Genomic DNA, 21,113 nt, shown 5'->3' on the forward strand with positions numbered 1-21,113 from the left:
GCTCTGGGGATGCAAGATTCCAGTAACCGGCAGGAGGGAAGAGCTCCCTCCTACCAGGCCACCTTCTGGACCCCCCGGCATGTGGCTGTATTGGCACCCGAGGTGGTGAGGTAGCTCTGATCTCCCTGCTCTGCTCCCTCACGTGACTTTTGCTGGTGCTGCGGGAGCCGGAACATGACGTCATTCCGGCTCCCGCCATCAGTAGACAGCCTGCGAGGCACAAGGCAGCAGAGCAGGGAGGTCACAGCTCCCTCGCCGCCTCGGATGCCAACACAGCCACCCGTCTCACAGCAGCCTCCATGGACCTCCAACGACAGACCCATGCCAGCACTACAGGTACGGAGGCTTGGTGGAATATTTTTAATTATAATAATATTAATAATTAGTGAGTTTGTGTGTGTGTCTGTGAGTGAGTGTATATGTGGGTGTATGTGTGTGCATAAGTGTCTGTCAATTTGTGTGTGTCTGTCAGTGTGTGTTTGTGAGTGTCAGTCAAATCAGTGAGAGTCTGTTTGTCCTTGAATCTGTGTGTGACTATCAGTGTGTGTCTATCAATGAGTCTGTCAGTGTTTTAGTGTCTGTCAGTGTGCATCTGTGTGTCTGTCAATGAATGAGTGGGTGTCAGATCAGTAAGTCTGTGTCTGTCAGTGAAGTCTGGGTGTTTGTCACTGAGTGTGTGTGTGTGTGTGACTGTCAGTGCGTACCTGCCAGTGTCTGTTTGGGAATGTGTGTGTGTGTCAAATCAGTGAGTCTGTGTCTGTCAGTAACGTCTGTGTGTTTGTCATAGAGTGTGTGTGACTGTCAGTGTGTATACAGCACTCAGTGTAGCGTGGCCGAGCAGAGCGGACTGCAGTACAGGAGCTTCTGTTTCCTGTACCTGGCTGGTCTGACAGGAAGTGCTCACTGAGAGTTCAAAACAGAGTGACTGTGTGCCACTCAAACAGCAGAGCACGGTGCACCAAGATGATCAAATCCTGGAGATTGTTGGATTTCAAAATAAAACAGTTGATATCAATAATAGCAACAAACTTTATGTCAAACCAAAATATATCAAGATAATACAAAGTGGGGGGTATAAATTATTCTGCAAAGTAAATAAGTCCTAACAAGTATAAAGTAACAAAGTATCAAAGCTGCTCTGTATTTTGGGATAACTTGCCTGCTATTATGAATCCAATGCAGATGTCTATGTTTATAGGGTGATATACCTCTAACTGATATGGGATGAATTTGAATTTATTTTATTTATCTGATTTGTGTACTGAGATGTTTAAAGATAAAAAGACTTTTATGTCCCTAAATAGAATAAAGTTTTATTGTATTATGACTTCATTGTGTGAATGCAGAATATAGTTAATTCACTAACGGAAGATCAATGTATTTATAGTACCCACATAGGATGACAGACACACCCGAGGAAGCCCCAGGAGGAAGGGCGAAACTAGTTGTGACATCAGTCTCTGGCAGCATGAGAGGGTCTGTCCATTTGATGCCGTGGACATAGACGTCATAGCTAGTATTAATGATTTCCCATATTTTGATAGCCCGCAGTACTGTTGGTTTACCACCTTCCTTTTCAGGGAGTAAACCTTCAGCTTCAGTTAACCCCTTGAGGACACATGACATGTGTGACATGTCATGATTCCTTTTTATTCCAGAAGTTTGGTCCTTAAGGGGTTAAAGAGACACTATAGTCACCAAAAAAACCTACAGCTTATTGTATTGTTTCTGGTGAATATAATCATTCCCTTCAGGCTTTTTTCAGTAAACACTGTCTTTTCAGAGAAAATGCAGTGTTTACAGTACAGCCTAGGGATAACTCCACTGGCCACTCCTCATATGGTTGCTAGAGCTATTTCCTGGGGCAGTGCTGGACACTGTACAGTACTGCCATTCAGTGTCTCCACCCTCTGCATGGAAACACTGAACATTCCTCGTAGAAATACATTGATTCAATTCATCTCTATGAGGAGATGCTGATTGGCCAGGGCTATGTTTGACTTGTGCTGGCTCTGCCCCTGATCTGCCAACTTGACAGTCTCAGCCAATCCTATTGTAAAGCATTGTGATTGGCTCACAGAATCACTTATGATGATGTCACTCAAGCAAGCAGATCAGGGGCATAGGCAGAAGCTGCAGACTTGAATAAAAGTAAGATTTTACTATATTTAGGGAGGCAAGGGGGTGTGGGGGGGGCTAGATTATGGTTTTAGCCCTATAGGGTTAGGAATACATGTTTGTTTTTCTGAACCTATAGTGTTCCTTTAACCCCTTAAAGACACATGATATGTGTGACATGTCATGATTCCCTTTTATTCCAGAAGTTTGGTCCTTAAGGGGTTAAGGAATCCTCCCTAATTAATTCCATGTCCCTGTCTCTTCACCATTCTTCTCTCTTTCTCCCTGTGAGTAGACTGCTATCAGTTAGAAAGAATTTGGAAACACAAGAAACAAATATGTTATATAATTTCCTTCACCCTTGGGTCAGAGTCTTATCACAACTATTCCAGACATGAAATTGGTTGGATATATTATCAGGGCTCGAGTCCTGCAGGAACGCATGGGAACGGCGTTCCTGCACTTTTTTCACAGCAGGAACGCCGTTCCCCCTGCAGGCACTCAGGGGGCGGCAAAAAAATGCCGCCCCCCAATGCCCTGTATTGCCCCTGTCATGGGGGGGCCACCTGATTGCTCCTCTCTCCCCCCCCGGCGGGCGGCTCTCTCCCGGTCACACACGGCGAGGGAGCTGTGTCCTCTCTGCTCCCTCTCGCCGCGTGCCGTTTTCTGATGCAGGGAGCCGGAATATGACGTCATATTCTGGCTCCCTGCATCAGCAGACAACCCACGCGGCGAGAGGGAGCAGAGAGGACACAGCTCCCTCGCCGTGTGTGACCGGGAGAGAGCCGCCCGCCGGGGGGGGGGAGGGAGGAGCAATCAGGTGGCCCCCTTGACAGGTTTCCTAAAAGGTAGGGAGGGTGGGTGTGCAATATTAATAATATTAATTATTTGTATATATGTGTGTCTGTTAGTGTATGTGTGTGTCTGTTAGTGTATGTGTTTATGTCTGTTAGTGTATGTCTGTTAGTGTATGTGTGTGTCTGTTAGTGTATGTGTTTATGTCTGTTAGTGTATGTGCGTGTATGTCTGTTAGTATGTATGTGTGTGTATGTCTGTTAGTGTGTATGTGTGTATGTGTGTGTGTATGTCTGTTAGTTTATGTCTGTTAGTGTATGTTTGTGTCAGTGTGTGTGTATGAGTGTACTTACGTCTGTTAGCGTATGTACGTGTGTGTATGAGTGTATGTGCTTCTGTTAGTGTATGCATGTGTATGTTTGCGTGTATTTGCTTCTGTAAGTGTATGCACGTGTGTGTGCGTATGAGTGTATGTGCTTCTGTTAGTGTATGCACGTGTGTGTGCTTCTGTTAGTGTATGTTTGCGTGTATGTGCTTCTCTTAGTGTATGTTTGCGTGTATGTGCTTCTCTTAGTGTATGTTTGTAAGTGTCTGTCAAATCAGTGAGAGTCTGTCATTTAGTGTGTGTGTCTGTCAGTGTGTTTGTGTGTGTGTCTCTCTGTCAATGAATGAGTGTGTGTCAGTGAATGTGTGCGTGTCAAATCAGTGACGTCTGTGTGTTTGTCATTGAGTGTGTGTATTACTGTCAGTGTGTATCTGCCAGTGTGGGTGTCTGTCAGAGAGTGTGCTTAAATGGACACTATAGGCACCCAGACAACTTCAGCTCATTGAAGTGGTCTGGGTGCAGTGTCCCAGTCCCCTTAAACCTGCAAGTGTAATTATTGCGGTTTCTCAGAAACTGCAATAATTACCTTGAGGGGTAACTCCACCTCTACTGGCTGTCTACCAGACAGCCACTAGAGGGACTTTCGGGTGGTTAGGTGACCAAAAGTCGCCTAACTGATGCTGGACGTCCCCACCCTGTGCATGAGGACATCCAGCATCTGCTAATTACCCATAGGATTTTAACCCCTTCAGTGTTGAGTGGGGGACGGGGGCACTATAGGGAATTATAGTGCCAGGAAAACAGCTTTGTTTTCCTGGCACTATAGTATTTCTTTAAAAGGAGCAGGAAAAGGTGGAGTCTTAAGAGGAAGGGGTGGGTTCTTAATCAGGAAGCGGTGCGCCCTTGCCAGGAAGGGGTGGTAAATTTAGGTTAGGGGGGTGCTCAGGTATAGTCATGCCTAGGGCAGCACAAAATTAAAATACACCACTGTGTGAGTGTCTGAGTACGTGTGCGTCTGAGTGTATGTGTGTGCGCACGCGTTTATATATGCATACAAGTGTTTTGGTTTTTTTTGGGGGGGGGGGGGAGTTCCCACACTTTTTTCCCCAGGACTTGACCCCTGTATATTATTATTATTATTATTGCCATTTATATAGCGCCAACAGATTCCGTAGCACTTTACAATATTATGAGAGGGGATTTAAGTATAAATAGGACAATTACAAATAAACTTACGGGAACAATAGGTTGAAGAGGACCCTGCTCAATCGAGCTTACATTCTATAGGAGGTGGGGTGTAAAACACATTAGGACAGGAATTTGCAGTCAAATAAGGTGGGCTGCCCTTTAGGAGAGAGCAAGAGACAGGTATCTGAGGTAGAGGTTAGTCTTGGAGGCCATAAACTTTCCTAAAGAGATGGGTTTTAAGGCACTTCTTAAAAGATGCAAGACTAGGGGAGAGTCTGATGGCGGTAGGCAGGCTATTCCATAGGAAGGGAGACGCCCGCGAGAAGTCCTGCAAGCGTGAGTTGCCCGTACGGGTGTGGACAACGGACAGGAGGTGGTCACGGGCAGAGCGGAGAGACCGAGAAGGGACATACCTATGAATCTGTGAGGAGATATAAGAGGGGCTAGAGTTGTTCAGTGCTTTATAGGTGTGAATTAGTACCTTGAATTGACTCCTATAGCATACAGGAAGCCAATGTAAGGACTCGCAGTGGGGTGGGGTGAGAGAAACGACTAGAGAGGAAAATCAGTCTGGCAGCAGCGTTCATTACGGACTGTAGCGGTGCAGTACGGGTTTTGGGAAGACCAATCAGGAGAGGGTTACAATAATACATGCGGGAAATTACTAGAGCATGGACAAGCTCCTTGGTAGTATCTGGTGCAAGAAAGGGGCGGATGCGGGCTATGTTTTTAAGATGGAATCTACAGGATTTGGCAACATTCTGGATGTGAGGCTCAAAGGTGAGAACAGAGTCAAGTATGACGCCAAGACAGCGCGCTTGCAAGGATGGACTGATGTGGGTAGCACAAACTTGAAGGGAGAGCGAAAGAGAAGGATCAGTATTAGTAGGAGGAAAGACAAGGAGCTCAGTTTTAGAGAGATTGAGTTTCAGAAAGCGGGAGGACATCCAGTCAGAGATGGAAGAAAGGCAAGCAGTGACACGTTGCAGGGCGGCAGGGGAGAGGTCCGGGGAGGAGAGATATAACTGGGTGTCATCAGCGTACAGGTGGTAGCAGAATCCAAAAGAGGTAATAAGTTTGCCAAGAGAGGCAGTATAAAGAGAAAATAGAAGGGGACCAAGGACAGAGCCTTGGGGGACTCCAACCGAGACAGGACGAGGGGAGGAGGTATCATTAGAAAAAGAGACACTGAATGAGCGTTGGGAGAGATAAGAGGAACACCACGAGAGGACAGAGTCACAGCTACCAAGCGATTGAAGAGTTTGAAGAAGGAGAGAATGATCAACGGTGTCAAAGGTCGCTGAAAGGTCAAGAAGAATTAGTATGGAGTAGTGACCTTTGGATTTAGCTGCGATTAGGTCGTTAGTAACTTTGATAAGCGCAGTCTCTGTAGAGTGGAGAGGGCGGAAGCCCTGATTTCCTGATCATCTTATTGCATACTATTAAACTAATTACAAATTGTTCATTTACATTGGATACATATTTAGAATTTTATTCAGCCATAGTGATTTAAATACAATCTATAGACAAGTATATAAATATAAAGAAATCACTACAATAAATAATATATAAGTGACAGAATATATACTTATACAATCTATAGACAAGTATATAAATATAAAGAAATCACTACAATAAATAATATATAAGTGACAGAATATATACTTATACAATCTATAGACAAGTATATAAATATAAAGAAATCACTACAATAAATAATATATAAGTCACAGAATATATACTTAACAATCTATAGACAAGTATATAAATATAAAGAAATCACTACAATAAATAATATATAAGTGACAGAATATATACTTACAATCTATAGACAAGTATATAAATATAAAGAAATCACTACAATAAATAATATATAAGTGACAGAATATATACTGATATATATATATATATATATATATAGTGATTTAAATGGCTGCATGCAGCGCTTACTTTGAGAGCTGCACACTGCACATCATTCAATGCGGAACAACTATTTATGGTTCCAGTACAAATATAAGGAAGCCCCCTTTCCCCCTTTCTTTTGTATTAGGAGGGTTATTTACTAAAGTGTGTATTCTCAGGAGGAGGTTGGACAATTTTTCCTTATCAACATTTTTTGAAAAGTTTGCCATTAGATTTTTACATTCACTGAAAGCTTTTTTGTTGTTGTTGATACTATGAGCCTATATTTTGTCATTTGGATTCAGTTTGCTAGAATTTCAAGTTTAGTGAATATACCCTCATATACCCCTAATTACAAAAACTCCCAGTCTGATACAACATTATACATATCTTAAGATACTACGAACGTAACATTTGATATTTTCAATTTACCGTAGCTTTCATTAAAGAAGTCCTGACTTATGGTCTTGTTTTGCACAAATATTTGAAGTTATATTAAGATAAGTCCTAACAACACACCACTCAAAAAACCCTTTCTTGGAAACCAACCAACCCTGTCTGTTTCAATCCTCATTTTTTTTTCTTATACAAAGAGAGAAACGGGGATGAGAAAAAAAAATAAGAGAAACATTTGGAGATCTACGAATCTCTTTGTTGGAAAAGCATGTTTCATATTCTTGTTGACCTGCGTGTCTCGCCACCTTTTTATTTGGTTTCTTGAATGTTTCAAATTAAAAAAAAAAAAAAGACGAGTTCCAGGGATCTTAAAGAGATACTGTCTTTATGAAAGAAGGATGCTTATGACATTTTTTTAATAGATGTTGATTAATACTAAAGTAAGTTCTTTTTGTTTGCCAGGATGAGACACAAACCTCACACATTCATTATTACTATTATTAATATTATTCCTGGGGGTTAATGTGTTGTTATTACGCAGTATTAGTCCAGGTATAGGATACAATGACCCTTGGTGATGATGGAGAGAGAGGTTAGTTGGGGACACTATGTATGATCTCTCCCCTGGTACAGTGTGACCTGCCCTGAGTGCCAGGCTGCCTGCCGGGGGATCCCCGGTACCGGCACCACATGCTCAATATAATAATAATAATAACAATAACAATAATATATAATAATAATAATAACAATAATATATTATAATAATAATAATAATATAATAATGATATATAATAATAAAATTAATATCCTGCTCTCTGGATATTGTCTGGCTGTCAATCACTGACTCCCCCCCCCCCCCCCCCCTTTGCAGTAATCACCCCTAGCAACCGGCAGCAGCAGCAAGGAGCGCGGGCGGTGACGTCATCGAGGCGCGCCGCCGACGCTACAAATCCCAGACAATAGCCGCGCTCCCGCCAGCCCCCCCTACCCCCGCGTCCTGTTCGGTCAGCCGCACAGTGCGCGCCGCCTTTACAGAGCCCGGGATTGCGAGGAGACAGACGGTAAGTGATCCCCCTCCCCCCAGTAATACGGATTGGAATGTGGGGTTACGGTGGAAGGAGGGGGGGTGGCGCAGGCTGATGACGCAGTCGGGTAGTTCGCGCAGCCGGGTGACGGGGGGGAGGAGGAAGGAGGGGTCACGTGACGGCGCCCGCTGCTGCTGGAGCTGCTTTGTGAGGCGCATTGTGCTGCAGGTGAGACGGGCCGGCCGGTCCGGGGCGATCCCCCCACCCCCCGGGTTATTGGGGGAGGGAGGGCAGCGAGCGGTAACCGCGGATTGCTAGACCGTCATACCCCGCGGCTTAAATAGAAAGGGGTCTGGATAGAGCGGGGGGCCGCACGAGGCCGGGAGGAGGGAGGGGGGCCAGGCTGGGGCCTAGTCTGACGGGGGGAGAGAGAGGCCGCGGTGTGCCGCAGTACCCCCCCGCCCGGCTAGCCCGCCCTCCATGGCAGCAGGAAACCGGGACCCCACCTTCTATGGGCATCGGGGCAGCAGCAGCCTTGTAAATCCCCAGCCTCGGCTTACAGCACGGTGGGGGGGGTCACTTCTCCATCCTGTTACATCATTTAATAGAGAACCAGTTATATCCCTTAATGTGAGACCTCACAACTTTTTATATTGGTCTCACATCAGATGACGTGAGAACCCCCCCCAAGATTTAGCATCATATGTGAGACCCCCCCCCAAGATTTAGCATCATATGTGAGACCCCCCCCCAAGATTTAGCATCATATGTGAGACCCCCCCCCAAGATTTAGCATCATATGTGAGACCCCCCCAAGATTTAGCATCATATGTGAGACCCCCCCAAGATTTAGCATCATATGTGAGACCCCCCCAAGATTTAGCATCATATGTGAGACCCCCCCCCAAGATTTAGCATCATATGTGAGACCCCCCCCAAGATTTAGCATCATATGTTAGACCCCCCCAAGATTTAGCATCATATGTGAGACCCCCCCCCAAGATTTAGCATCAGATGTGAGACCCCCCCCCAAAGATTTAGCATCAGATGTGAGACCGCCCCCCCAAAGATTTAGCATCAGATGTGAGACCGCCCCCCAAAGATTTAGCATCAGATGTGAGACCGCCCCCCAAAGATTTAGCATCAGATGTGAGACCGCCCCCCAAAGATTTAGCATCAGATGTGAGACCGCCCCCCAAAGATTTAGCATCAGATGTGAGACCGCCCCCCAAAGATTTAGCATCAGATGTGAGACCGCCCCCCAAAGATTTAGCATCAGATGTGAGACCGCCCCCCAAAGATTTAGCATCAGATGTGAGACCGCCCCCCAAAGATTTAGCATCAGATGTGAGACCGCCCCCCAAAGATTTAGCATCAGATGTGAGACCGCCCCCCAAAGATTTAGCATCAGATGTGAGACCGCCCCCCAAAGATTTAGCATCAGATGTGAGACCGCCCCCCAAAGATTTAGCATCAGATGTGAGACCGCCCCCCAAAGATTTAGCATCAGATGTGAGACCGCCCCCCAAAGATTTAGCATCAGATGTGAGACCGCCCCCCAAAGATTTAGCATCAGATGTGAGACCGCCCCCCAAAGATTTAGCATCAGATGTGAGACCGCCCCCCAAAGATTTAGCATCAGATGTGAGACCGCCCCCCAAAGATTTAGCATCAGATGTGAGACCGCCCCCCAAAGATTTAGCATCAGATGTGAGACCGCCCCCCAAAGATTTAGCATCAGATGTGAGACCGCCCCCCAAAGATTTAGCATCAGATGTGAGACCGCCCCCCAAAGATTTAGCATCAGATGTGAGACCGCCCCCCAAAGATTTAGCATCAGATGTGAGACCGCCCCCCAAAGATTTAGCATCAGATGTGAGACCGCCCCCCAAAGATTTAGCATCAGATGTGAGACCGCCCCCCAAAGATTTAGCATCAGATGTGAGACCGCCCCCCAAAGATTTAGCATCAGATGTGAGACCGCCCCCCAAAGATTTAGCATCAGATGTGAGACCGCCCCCCAAAGATTTAGCATCAGATGTGAGACCGCCCCCCAAAGATTTAGCATCAGATGTGAGACCGCCCCCCAAAGATTTAGCATCAGATGTGAGACCGCCCCCCAAAGATTTAGCATCAGATGTGAGACCGCCCCCCAAAGATTTAGCATCAGATGTGAGACCCCCTCCCAAAGATTTAGCATCAGATGTGAGACCCCCTCCCAAAGATTTAGCATCAGATGTGAGACCCCCTCCCAAAGATTTGGCATCAGATGTGAGACCCCCTCCCAAAGATTTGGCATCAGATGTGAGACCCCCTCCCAAAGATTTGGCATCAGATGTGAGACCCCCTCCCAAAGATTTGGCATCAGATGTGAGACCCCCTCCCAAAGATTTGGCATCAGATGTGAGACCCCCTCCCAAAGATTTGGCATCAGATGTGAGACCCCCTCCCAAAGATTTGGCATCAGATGTGAGACCCCCTCCCAAAGATTTGGCATCAGATGTGAGACCCCCTCCCAAAGATTTGGCATCAGATGTGAGACCCCCTCCCAAAGATTTGGCATCAGATGTGAGACCCCCTCCCAAAGATTTGGCATCAGATGTGAGACCCCCTCCCAAAGATTTGGCATCAGATGTGAGACCCCCTCCCAAAGATTTGGCATCAGATGTGAGACCCCCTCCCAAAGATTTGGCATCAGATGTGAGACCCCCTCCCAAAGATTTGGCATCAGATGTGAGACCCCCTCCCAAAGATTTGGCATCAGATGTGAGACCCCCTCCCAAAGATTTGGCATCAGATGTGAGACCCCCTCCCAAAGATTTGGCATCAGATGTGAGACCCCCTCCCAAAGATTTGGCATCAGATGTGAGACCCCCTCCCAAAGATTTGGCATCAGATGTGAGACCCCCTCCCAAAGATTTGGCATCAGATGTGAGACCCCCTCCCAAAGATTTGGCATCAGATGTGAGACCCCCTCCCAAAGATTTGGCATCAGATGTGAGACCCCCTCCCAAAGATTTGGCATCAGATGTGAGACCCCCTCCCAAAGATTTGGCATCAGATGTGAGACCCCCTCCCAAAGATTTGGCATCAGATGTGAGACCGCCCCCCAAAGATTTAGCATCAGATGTGAGACCGCCCCCCAAAGATTTAGCATCAGATGTGAGAAGGCCCCCCAAAGATTTAGCATCAGATGTGAGACCGCCCCCCAAAGATTTAGCATCAGATGTGAGACCGCCCCCCAAAGATTTAGCATCAGATGTGAGACCGCCCCCCAAAGATTTAGCATCAGATGTGAGACCGCCCCCCAAAGATTTAGCATCAGATGTGAGACCGCCCCCCAAAGATTTAGCATCAGATGTGAGACCGCCCCCCAAAGATTTAGCATCAGATGTGAGACCGCCCCCCAAAGATTTAGCATCAGATGTGAGACCGCCCCCCAAAGATTTAGCATCAGATGTGAGACCGCCCCCCAAAGATTTAGCATCAGATGTGAGACCGCCCCCCAAAGATTTAGCATCAGATGTGAGACCGCCCCCCAAAGATTTAGCATCAGATGTGAGACCGCCCCCCAAAGATTTAGCATCAGATGTGAGACCGCCCCCCAAAGATTTGGCATCAGATGTGAGACCCCCTCCCAAAGATTTGGCATCAGATGTGAGACCCCCTCCCAAAGATTTGGCATCAGATGTGAGACCCCCTCCCAAAGATTTGGCATCAGATGTGAGACCCCCTCCCAAAGATTTGGCATCAGATGTGAGACCCCCTCCCAAAGATTTGGCATCAGATGTGAGACCCCCTCCCAAAGATTTGGCATCAGATAATGTGAGACCCCCTCCCAAAGATTTGGCATCAGATAATGTGAGACCCCCTCCCAAAGATTTGGCATCAGATAATGTGAGACCCCCTCCCAAAGATTTGGCATCAGATAATGTGAGACCCCCTCCCAAAGATTTGGCATCAGATAATGTGAGACCCCCTCCCAAAGATTTGGCATCAGATAATGTGAGACCCCCTCCCAAAGATTTGGCATCAGATAATGTGAGACCCCCTCCCAAAGATTTGGCATCAGATAATGTGAGACCCCCTCCCAAAGATTTGGCATCAGATAATGTGAGACCCCCTCCCAAAGATTTGGCATCAGATAATGTGAGACCCCCTCCCAAAGATTTGGCATCAGATAATGTGAGACCCCCTCCCAAAGATTTGGCATCAGATAATGTGAGACCCCCTCCCAAAGATTTGGCATCAGATAATGTGAGACCCCCTCCCAAAGATTTGGCATCAGATAATGTGAGACCCCCTCCCAAAGATTTGGCATCAGATAATGTGAGACCCCCTCCCAAAGATTTGGCATCAGATAATGTGAGACCCCCTCCCAAAGATTTGGCATCAGATAATGTGAGACCCCCTCCCAAAGATTTGGCATCAGATAATGTGAGACCCCCTCCCAAAGATTTGGCATCAGATAATGTGAGACCCCCTCCCAAAGATTTGGCATCAGATAATGTGAGACCCCCTCCCAAAGATTTGGCATCAGATAATGTGAGACCCCCTCCCAAAGATTTGGCATCAGATAATGTGAGACCCCCTCCCAAAGATTTGGCATCAGATAATGTGAGACCCCCTCCCAAAGATTTGGCATCAGATAATGTGAGACCCCCTCCCAAAGATTTGGCATCAGATAATGTGAGACCCCGTCCCAAAGATTTGGCATCAGTTAATGTGAGACCCCCTCCCAAAGATTTGGCATCAGTTAATGTGAGACCCCCTCCCAAAGATTTGGCATCAGTTAATGTGAGACCCCCTCCCAAAGATTTGGCATCAGTTAATGTGAGACCCCCTCCCAAAGATTTGGCATCAGTTAATGTGAGACCCCCTCCCAAAGATTTGGCATCAGTTAATGTGAGACCCCCTCCCAAAGATTTGGCATCAGTTAATGTGAGACCCCCTCCCAAAGATTTGGCATCAGTTAATGTGAGACCCCCTCCCAAAGATTTGGCATCAGTTAATGTGAGACCCCCTCCCAAAGATTTGGCATCAGTTAATGTGAGACCCCCTCCCAAAGATTTGGCATCAGTTAATGTGAGACCCCCTCCCAAAGATTTGGCATCAGTTAATGTGAGACCCCCTCCCAAAGATTTGGCATCAGTTAATGTGAGACCCCCTCCCAAAGATTTGGCATCAGTTAATGTGAGACCCCCTCCCAAAGATTTGGCATCAGTTAATGTGAGACCCCCTCCCAAAGATTTGGCATCAGTTAATGTGAGACCCCCTCCCAAAGATTTGGCATCAGTTAATGTGAGACCCCCTCCCAAAGATTTGGCATCAGTTAATGTGAGACCCCCTCCCAAAGATTTGGCATCAGTTAATGTGAGACCCCCTCCCAAAGATTTGGCATCAGTTAATGTGAGACCCCCTCCCAAAGATTTGGCATCAGTTAATGTGAGACCCCCTCCCAAAGATTTGGCATCAGTTAATGTGAGACCCCCTCCCAAAGATTTGGCATCAGTTAATGTGAGACCCCCTCCCAAAGATTTGGCATCAGTTAATGTGAGACCCCTCCCCCCAAGATTTAGCATCAGTTAATGTGAGACCCCTCCCCCCAAGATTTAGCATCAGTTAATGTGAGACCCCTTCCCCCAAGATTTAGCATCAGTTAATGTGAGACCCCTCCCCCCAAGATTTAGCATCAGTTAATGTGAGACCCCTCCCCCCAAGATTTAGCATCAGTTAATGAGACCCCACAGCTTTTTATATCCGTTAATGTGAGACTCCTTCAAGATTTAGCATCAGTTAATGTGAAACCCCCCATGATTTAGCGTCAGTTAATGTGAAACCCCCCATGATTTAGCGTCAGTTAATGTGAAACCCCCCATGATTTAGCGTTAGTTAATGTGAAACCCCCCATGATTTAGCGTTAGTTAATGTGAAACCCCCCATGATTTAGCGTTAGTTAATGTGAAACCCCCCATGATTTAGCGTTAGTTAATGTGAAACCCCCCATGATTTAGCGTTAGTTAATGTGAAACCCCCCATGATTTAGCGTTAGTTAATGTGAAACCCCCCATGATTTAGCATTAGTTAATGTGAAACCCCCCATGATTTAGCATTAGTTAATGTGAGACCCCCCATGATTTAGCATTAGTTAATGTGAGACCCCCCATGATTTAGCATTAGTTAATGTGAACCCCTCCCCCAGATTTAGCTTTAGTTAATGTGAACCCCCCCCCCCCCAGATTTAGCATCAGTTATTGTGAGACCCTACAACCTTTTATATCCGTTAATGGGAGACCCCTTCTAACATCTTGTGTTCGTTAATGGGAGACCCCTAATCGTTTTACATCAGTTAATGGGAGATCCGCAGTGACAGAATTCCTCATATTTACGTCAGCTAATGTTAACCCCTACATTTAATGGCAGCAGTGGCAAAACTCTCAGACCCCATACTCTCATTTCATATCAGCTGTGAGAAAGATTAATACATGCCATATTAATCTTTAAAAAAATGTTGACCCAAAATTGATTATCTGTCGCAAGTGCCCTAGGTCGCTTTAGTTTATAAAATCAGTCTCAAAGACCTGAGACCGCTTCGTTTTACATAAATCACCCGTCTCACGACCTGAGACCGCTTCATTTTTCATAGATTAGTGGTTACAAAGTCCTGAGACCGCATCATTATTAAATCACCGGTCCAAAAGTCCTGAGACCGCATCATTATTAAATCACCGGTCCAAAAGTCCTGAGACCGCATCATTATTAAATCACCGGTCCAAAAGTCCTGAGACCGCATCATTATTAAATCACCGGTCCAAAAGTCCTGAGACCGCATCATTATTAAATCACCGGTCCAAAAGTCCTGAGACCGCATCATTATTAAATCACCGGTCCAAAAGTCCTGAGACCGCATCATTATTAAATCACCGGTCCAAAAGTCCTGAGACCGCATCATTATTAAATCACCGGTCCAAAAGTCCTGAGACCGCATCATTATTAAATCACCGGTCCAAAAGTCCTGAGACCGCATCATTATTAAATCACCGGTCCAAAAGTCCTGAGACCGCATCATTATTAAATCACCGGTCCAAAAGTCCTGAGACCGCATCATTATTAAATCACCGGTCCAAAAGTCCTGAGACCGCATCATTATTAAATCACCGGTCCAAAAGTCCTGAGACCGCATCATTATTAAATCACCGGTCCAAAAGTCCTGAGACCGCATCATTATTAAATCACCGGTCCAAAAGTCCTGAGACCGCATCATTATTAAATCACCGGTCCAAAAGTCCTGAGACCGCTTAATTTTACATATATCAGCAGTCTCTGTGGTCTGGCGCTACCCTTATTTTCATCAGATGTACCAATCAGCTGAGAACCATCTCACATCAGAAGTTCCAATGACCAGAGACATTTCATTTTACTGGTATATCAACCATGCCAATGGTCTGAGAGTCCCTGTTTTAAATCTGTAGTGCCAATGGTCTGAGCCTCCACTCATTTTACATAAACTATCCAATTGTACAGCGCTCCGCGCTATATAAATAATAAAATAATAAACTGGAGTGATCTGGGCCCTCTATTTTACATCAGCAGTCAAGTGCACTGAGCCCTCCTCATTTTTTTATATCTGTGATTGCAATAAGCCGAGATCCCACTTCCCCATTTAGTACAGTAGTCTCTCAGATTTGAGGTGTTGTTTTTTTCCATCACCAGTTTTAGCAGCTGAGACTCATTTTAAAACATTAAAACGTAGACCCTCTCATTTTACAGAGCCGTTTGCTCTATTGGAGACTGTCACTACAGCTGTTGCCTTAACTTGTCACCTTCCATTTTCAGCACATATGCATCGTGCTCTGCTATTTTGCATACATAGTCCCTTTGTTTATTTAATTTTTTACAGCCAGTTTACTGAGTTTTGAATCCTTAGTTCTGTAGCTCTGAGACCCAGTTGCATTTGTATGACCAGTCTTCTAGATTTAAGATTCCCTCATATTAGAGCCCTTTCTCATCCCTGCCTTGTTTTGTAGCACTAATGCCCATGTCCGTATACAAGTAGCTATGCTTGGATTACCGCTGCCACTTGTCCATCCGCAATGCCCTCTTTGCCAGTGCCTAGAACATCTCTACGCATTGCAAGTTTCTTTGCACGTACATTTGTGGCTATGTTTACAGTTTTACTGGGCCTCTCTGCCCAATAGGTGAGAATTTTACATTTTTGGTTTACATTAGGAGTTATATAGATTCAAGACATCCTCACAGTAACAGGCTGAAAAATGACTTGTTTCCATCAAGTTCAGCCTTTCACATCTGTTTTTGCTGTTGATACAAAAGAAGGCAAAAAACCCAATATGAAGTGCTTTCTAATTTTGCAACAATCCAGGGAAAACATAATTTATTTTTTTCAACTCCCTGGATGGCAGGCAGTCTTTCCTTTTTTGACAATATTATACCACAGGCTCCTCTTCCATATTTATAAGCAGTCCCCTTTGTTTCTCCACTTCTTACCTCAGAATTTCCAAGCTCTGATACTTCTTTGTACATTACATATCCAAAAAACCAGACCCTTTCATATTAAACCAACAGTCCTCTGATCTGAGATCCCCTTATCTTCCTTCACCAGTTGTTTCGAAGGTTTCTTCATTTTACACCAAATTTATAAGGCTCTCAAAATTTCAATCACTTATCAATGTCCAAAATGACTACACGAATCGTTCCATAGAGTTTAATGTTGGCAAACTAGAACTGCAATTAATTGGCAAAACAGATTAATTGCAAGCAATCAATGGTTCCTGCTCAAAGTTACAATGTTTAAGTCAGTTGCTTTGCTTCTTAACCATTTTTTTGACTTTGACTCACATTTTTCCTGATTTTAAAACTATCTCCGTAAACCCACTCTTAAGTTGTTTGATTTTATATACAAAGGAAATGATGGAAAAATGCTTCTATTAGATACGGTCACTTTGGGAATGGCTGATGGATATGTCCTTGTTCCAATAATTGGAGTCTGTCCCTCACACCAAATGCACAGTTATTTTAAAAAAAATTATATTAAAGCAGCCTTCAAACCATGTTCATTTATATCATCACTAGCAATGTTTGCCCCATTTGTCTCTACTGCTTCTTATTTTGAAGCATTGGGGAACTTTGGTCACGCACAGCTACTCTCTGCCTAACAACTGCTTTTCATAGAAAATGAGACGCAGTGCTTATAACTTTGAATGTGAGTGAGGCTAGAAAACCCTTGTGGCTCTGAGTGCTCAGGATATAGGTAAAGCTAAAGTGCTTTAGGAGACCGGAGTATTTTTATACTAGTCACGGAAGCCTAGCTGTATATACATCTGTGCATAGTGTTACGCACATTGTGGATGTGCTGCAAGTCTACAAATTCTTCTATTAGTATTTGTATTTTTGAAGACTGTGGTTTGAGTAACAGTTTGCAGAGGGTAGTACATATTTCTCCAAACGGACTATGTAGTTAGAACATTGGTATGGGTATTCCCGATGGTTGTTTTGTGTAACAGTTTGCAGTGGGTAGTACATATTTTTTTCCCTCCAATCTTTATTCTATACCAACAGGACTCTAGTTTCATATTTACTATTTCATTCACTTGCTTGTTGTCTTTAATGTGCATTGTTGAGCAATGTGATATTTTGTATCTTCTGTTAAAGGGGCACTATAGATACTAGAACAACTACAGCTTAATGTAGTTGTTCTGGTGAGTAATTGCCTTCAGGCATTTTTTTTATTTTATTTTTTGCAATCACTGCCTTTTATTTTTTGCAAACACTCCTCAGATGGCCACTGGAAGTGCTTCCTGGCTCAATACTGCACGGTAGGCAGCACTGCCATTCAGCGTCTGCACACTGTGCATGGGGATGCTGAATTTTTAGATGCATTGATTCAATGAGGAGGTGTTGATTAGCAAAAATGGTGTTTGGCACCGGCCCCTTGCCGACTTTATCCAATCGGCATTGGATTGGCATAAAAATTGTCAATTCTGTTAATGTCATCAAGGACTTAAATCGGGGGCTGGGCCAGCGCCAGTGGACTAGCGCAGTTCTGGAAATAAGGTGAGTTTTAATTCTTTTTAAGGGGGCTAAGTTGGGGGGGGGGGGGACAAGCCACCTCAATGGTGGGTTTTGCACTAGAGGGTCAGGAATACATGGTTGTGTTCCTGACCCTATATTGTTCCTTTAACCCCTTAAGGACACATGACATGTGACATGTCATGATTCCCTTTTATTCCAGAAGTTTGGTCCTTAAGGGGTTAAACATTTGGAGTCTTGGCATTTATTGCTTTGATGGTTAGTTGTTTTTTTTTGTTTTTTTTTAAACTGGGTTAGGGAATGAAAAAAGCTTATAGCATAGGTTTTCTAATTATTGAAAAGGATCCAGATTAGATTTTTTTTTTGTAATCACCTGATTTAGGGTAATGTGACTTTGTAAATTTGCCCTAGTGGATACTACTGAAAGCTGTTATTGAAACACGGATAGACCGGTTATCGGTTTGGTCGATATTATCGGTTAATATTCTGGAGTTTGGCAAATATCGGTATCTGCCACTATTGATACTGATGTGAGAGGCGGCAATGGCCCAGCGCAGGCAGGGTCGGCGTGTCCGTAAGGCTGAGCACATGGCCGCATTAGGGCGCACCCGCTCTGGGGGTGAAAGAATTGAGTAACCGTCAGGAAGGAAGTGCACAGCGCTCCCCCTACCACTTACTTGGTGTAGTGTGGTCGAGTGGAGCCGAGCGGACCGTAGTACAGGAGCTTTGGTTTCCTGTACCCGGCTGGACTGAGCACTTCCTCAGTGCCAGGTACAATAAACTGAAGCCTCTGTACCGCGGTACGCTCTGCCAATCTACAAGAGAGGTAATGAGGCAAACTGGGGAGGGGAGAGGAACACTAAGGACCAGGGAGGGGAACACCAACTTGTGATTAAATTAGATCAATCAGAATTGTACTTTTTAGATAAGTTTCTTGGTTTGTTTGTGGTTTTGGTTTTTTTGTCTCCCTTTAATTCTTGATGTTACTACCAAGTTCCTGATGCTCCTACTAAGGCACTTTTTATTTCAGGCAGTGTGACTGGGGGGTTAGTTCTCTCTGCTTAGGGTTGAGGTCAGGTTGGGTGGGGTGCAGCTGCTCCTTTCAGAAAAGAAATTTGAGCCATCAAGCAGCAGGGAGAAGGAGTTTTCTGTTTAAACTTAAGTGAACTAAAACACGCGCTCATATTTCATCCTTGCTTATAGGGATTACATCTTGGTGGTTTGAATTGCTGTGAATTTCTAAGAGCCTATGCATATTATTTATACATGTATACCCGAATAATAAAGGAGTGGAGGTCCTATTTATTAAAGTGTCTTGTAAAGCACCCCATTTGCACTCGTGCTTGCTTTTACTGGAATTTCCCTCTGATTAAAACAGTATGGTTTTGTGTTTTAGTTTTTTTTTTGTGTTTTTTTTTGTTCATGTCCTTTGTAAACTGAATTATGAAACATGTTATATTGTAGTGCCTTGTTAATCCTGATTTAAAAATAAAAATGGTTCCCTTTAATACTCCTTCTTCATATGGCTGTTAAGATAACTAGTCCCATGGGAACAGACATATTAGGCTCCTCATCCAGTTCAGCTGCTGTAAATTGGGCTAAACTTGGTACAGTGCTAGTGATTGGATATGATTTTTCTCATATCTTCTGGTGCTTGTCATTCACCTATATGACTATGCATGATATTCGTTAACCGGCAATGAGCTACTAATACTGAGCAAGGTAGGCCGCTCATACACTGATAGTATGGGTGCCCAGATGAGGGTTGCTCAATATATCCATTAATTCATAAATGTCCAAAGAAATCAGCTCCACGGTTAAATAATGCTCAGGTTTTTTTGGACCAACAATAAACATATATGATGGAATTTTATTCTTCTGAGTTGTATTTTTGATTTTCCCCTGAACAGTCGAAGGTCTACTCTCCAAAAAATTTGCCCTTTTATTGTGTGTTTCGGTATGGTGTATCTGGGCATTTGCTTCCAGTAACAAGTCTGTACGTCCTATGTTTTCCAGTTATGATAGTTTACACACTATTGCCCTGCTCTGATGAATTCCTTGACGTGTTTTTTACATATGTACTTTTCCATGTGTATATATTATCAATTACAGGGACTTTAGTTTAAATTCACAGGTTGTGTGGTGTGCTGCATATACAGTAGTGTAAATGCCATGCATGCTAGTAGCTTGCTTCGCTCATTTGACAAGCACAGGACTGAAATTTAATATACTGGATTAGAAGGGGACTATAATTTGTGTTTGAGCTACTGAATTTTGCAAATATTTCAGGGTTTGTAGGGCAGCCATTTTGTTTTTTTCTGATCACCCATTTGTGAGTCTTTTAGATGTTAAGAAAACTAGATGTCTGCCTCTGCCTCCCATTAATTTGCTGTTTACATATACATACAAGTCATACATCAATAAAACTGTTCTTGAAACGCACACTTTATAAAACACTAAGTCTGTTGTTGAGTTTATTCTCTTAACTTGTATGCTGCGTGGAATTAAGTTGGTCCATATACTGCATCAGCTGAAAACAGATTCCTTCTATTATGTCTAGATACATCTAACCTTCCATGTTTTTCTGGTCAGTTAACCTAATGTCAGATATCCATGCCTCTCTCCTCCTGTCATACATAGCTTTTTATCTCCGTGTGAATTTCTACTATTTTCCGTCTTGGGAAGTGCGTTGGAATTTTTTTGACTGACTTTTGTTTCTCCTTGCATCCCTGAGTTGTATTTACATTGTAATACCTGGTAAAATTGTAGAATTCCAGTTCAACAAATGGCAGATCGTCCACTTCCTGTTTTGAAATACATAGGTGTTCAGTAAGCATTTAACAGCACAACTTTTTATTTATCTATGAGATACCGACATCTCTTTTGTAGACTAATCACACTGAAACATTTTTGAGGACAACATGCATTCTGCTTTGAATTCTTGAGGCAGGATTTGGGGGAATGACTTGTGGAGTTGGTACAAACTTAAATTCTAGTTCAATGTTACATGCCAAATATAAATATAAAGCAGCACTACAGATAACACATAAACATACAAATTAAGATAAAGTTAGCAAAACCTTCTAAAAAGACTGCATAGTATGAATAAGATTACATATTCTCAGAACAAAAATGGAACAAATAAAATAATGTGCACTTGATACAATTGCATAAAATGTGACGTAGTGTTTGCTGCATTATGTATTATTAAAATTAGTTATGTTGCCCTCAGGTGCAGCATGATGAAAAAATATATATTTTATTCACAACTTTAAAAGAAATAGACTTCTGTTTACAGGAATATCATATGAAGCATG

General features: G+C 43.9%; 1 protein-coding gene across 8 annotated transcripts in view; it reads left to right on the top strand.

The window, feature by feature from the left end:
• The first annotated feature begins 7,689 nt into the window (after positions 1-7,689).
• The window catches only part of UBAP2 (ubiquitin associated protein 2), a 44,946-nt gene continuing 31,522 nt past the window's right edge, over positions 7,690-21,113 (top strand). For 7 of the 8 annotated variants that reach the window (XM_063453811.1, XM_063453815.1, XM_063453813.1 and 4 more), the window contains exon 1: positions 7,690-7,785. The gene's annotated coding sequence lies outside the window, so the exon portion shown is untranslated. Of the gene's footprint in view, positions 7,786-7,899; positions 7,978-21,113 lie in introns of those variants that run through there. The other variant, XM_063453812.1, reaches the window with a different exon arrangement.

Source organism: Pelobates fuscus, chromosome 5 (assembly GCF_036172605.1).
Source record: "Pelobates fuscus isolate aPelFus1 chromosome 5, aPelFus1.pri, whole genome shotgun sequence".
In the NCBI taxonomy this organism is placed as follows: Eukaryota; Metazoa; Chordata; class Amphibia; order Anura; family Pelobatidae; genus Pelobates; species Pelobates fuscus.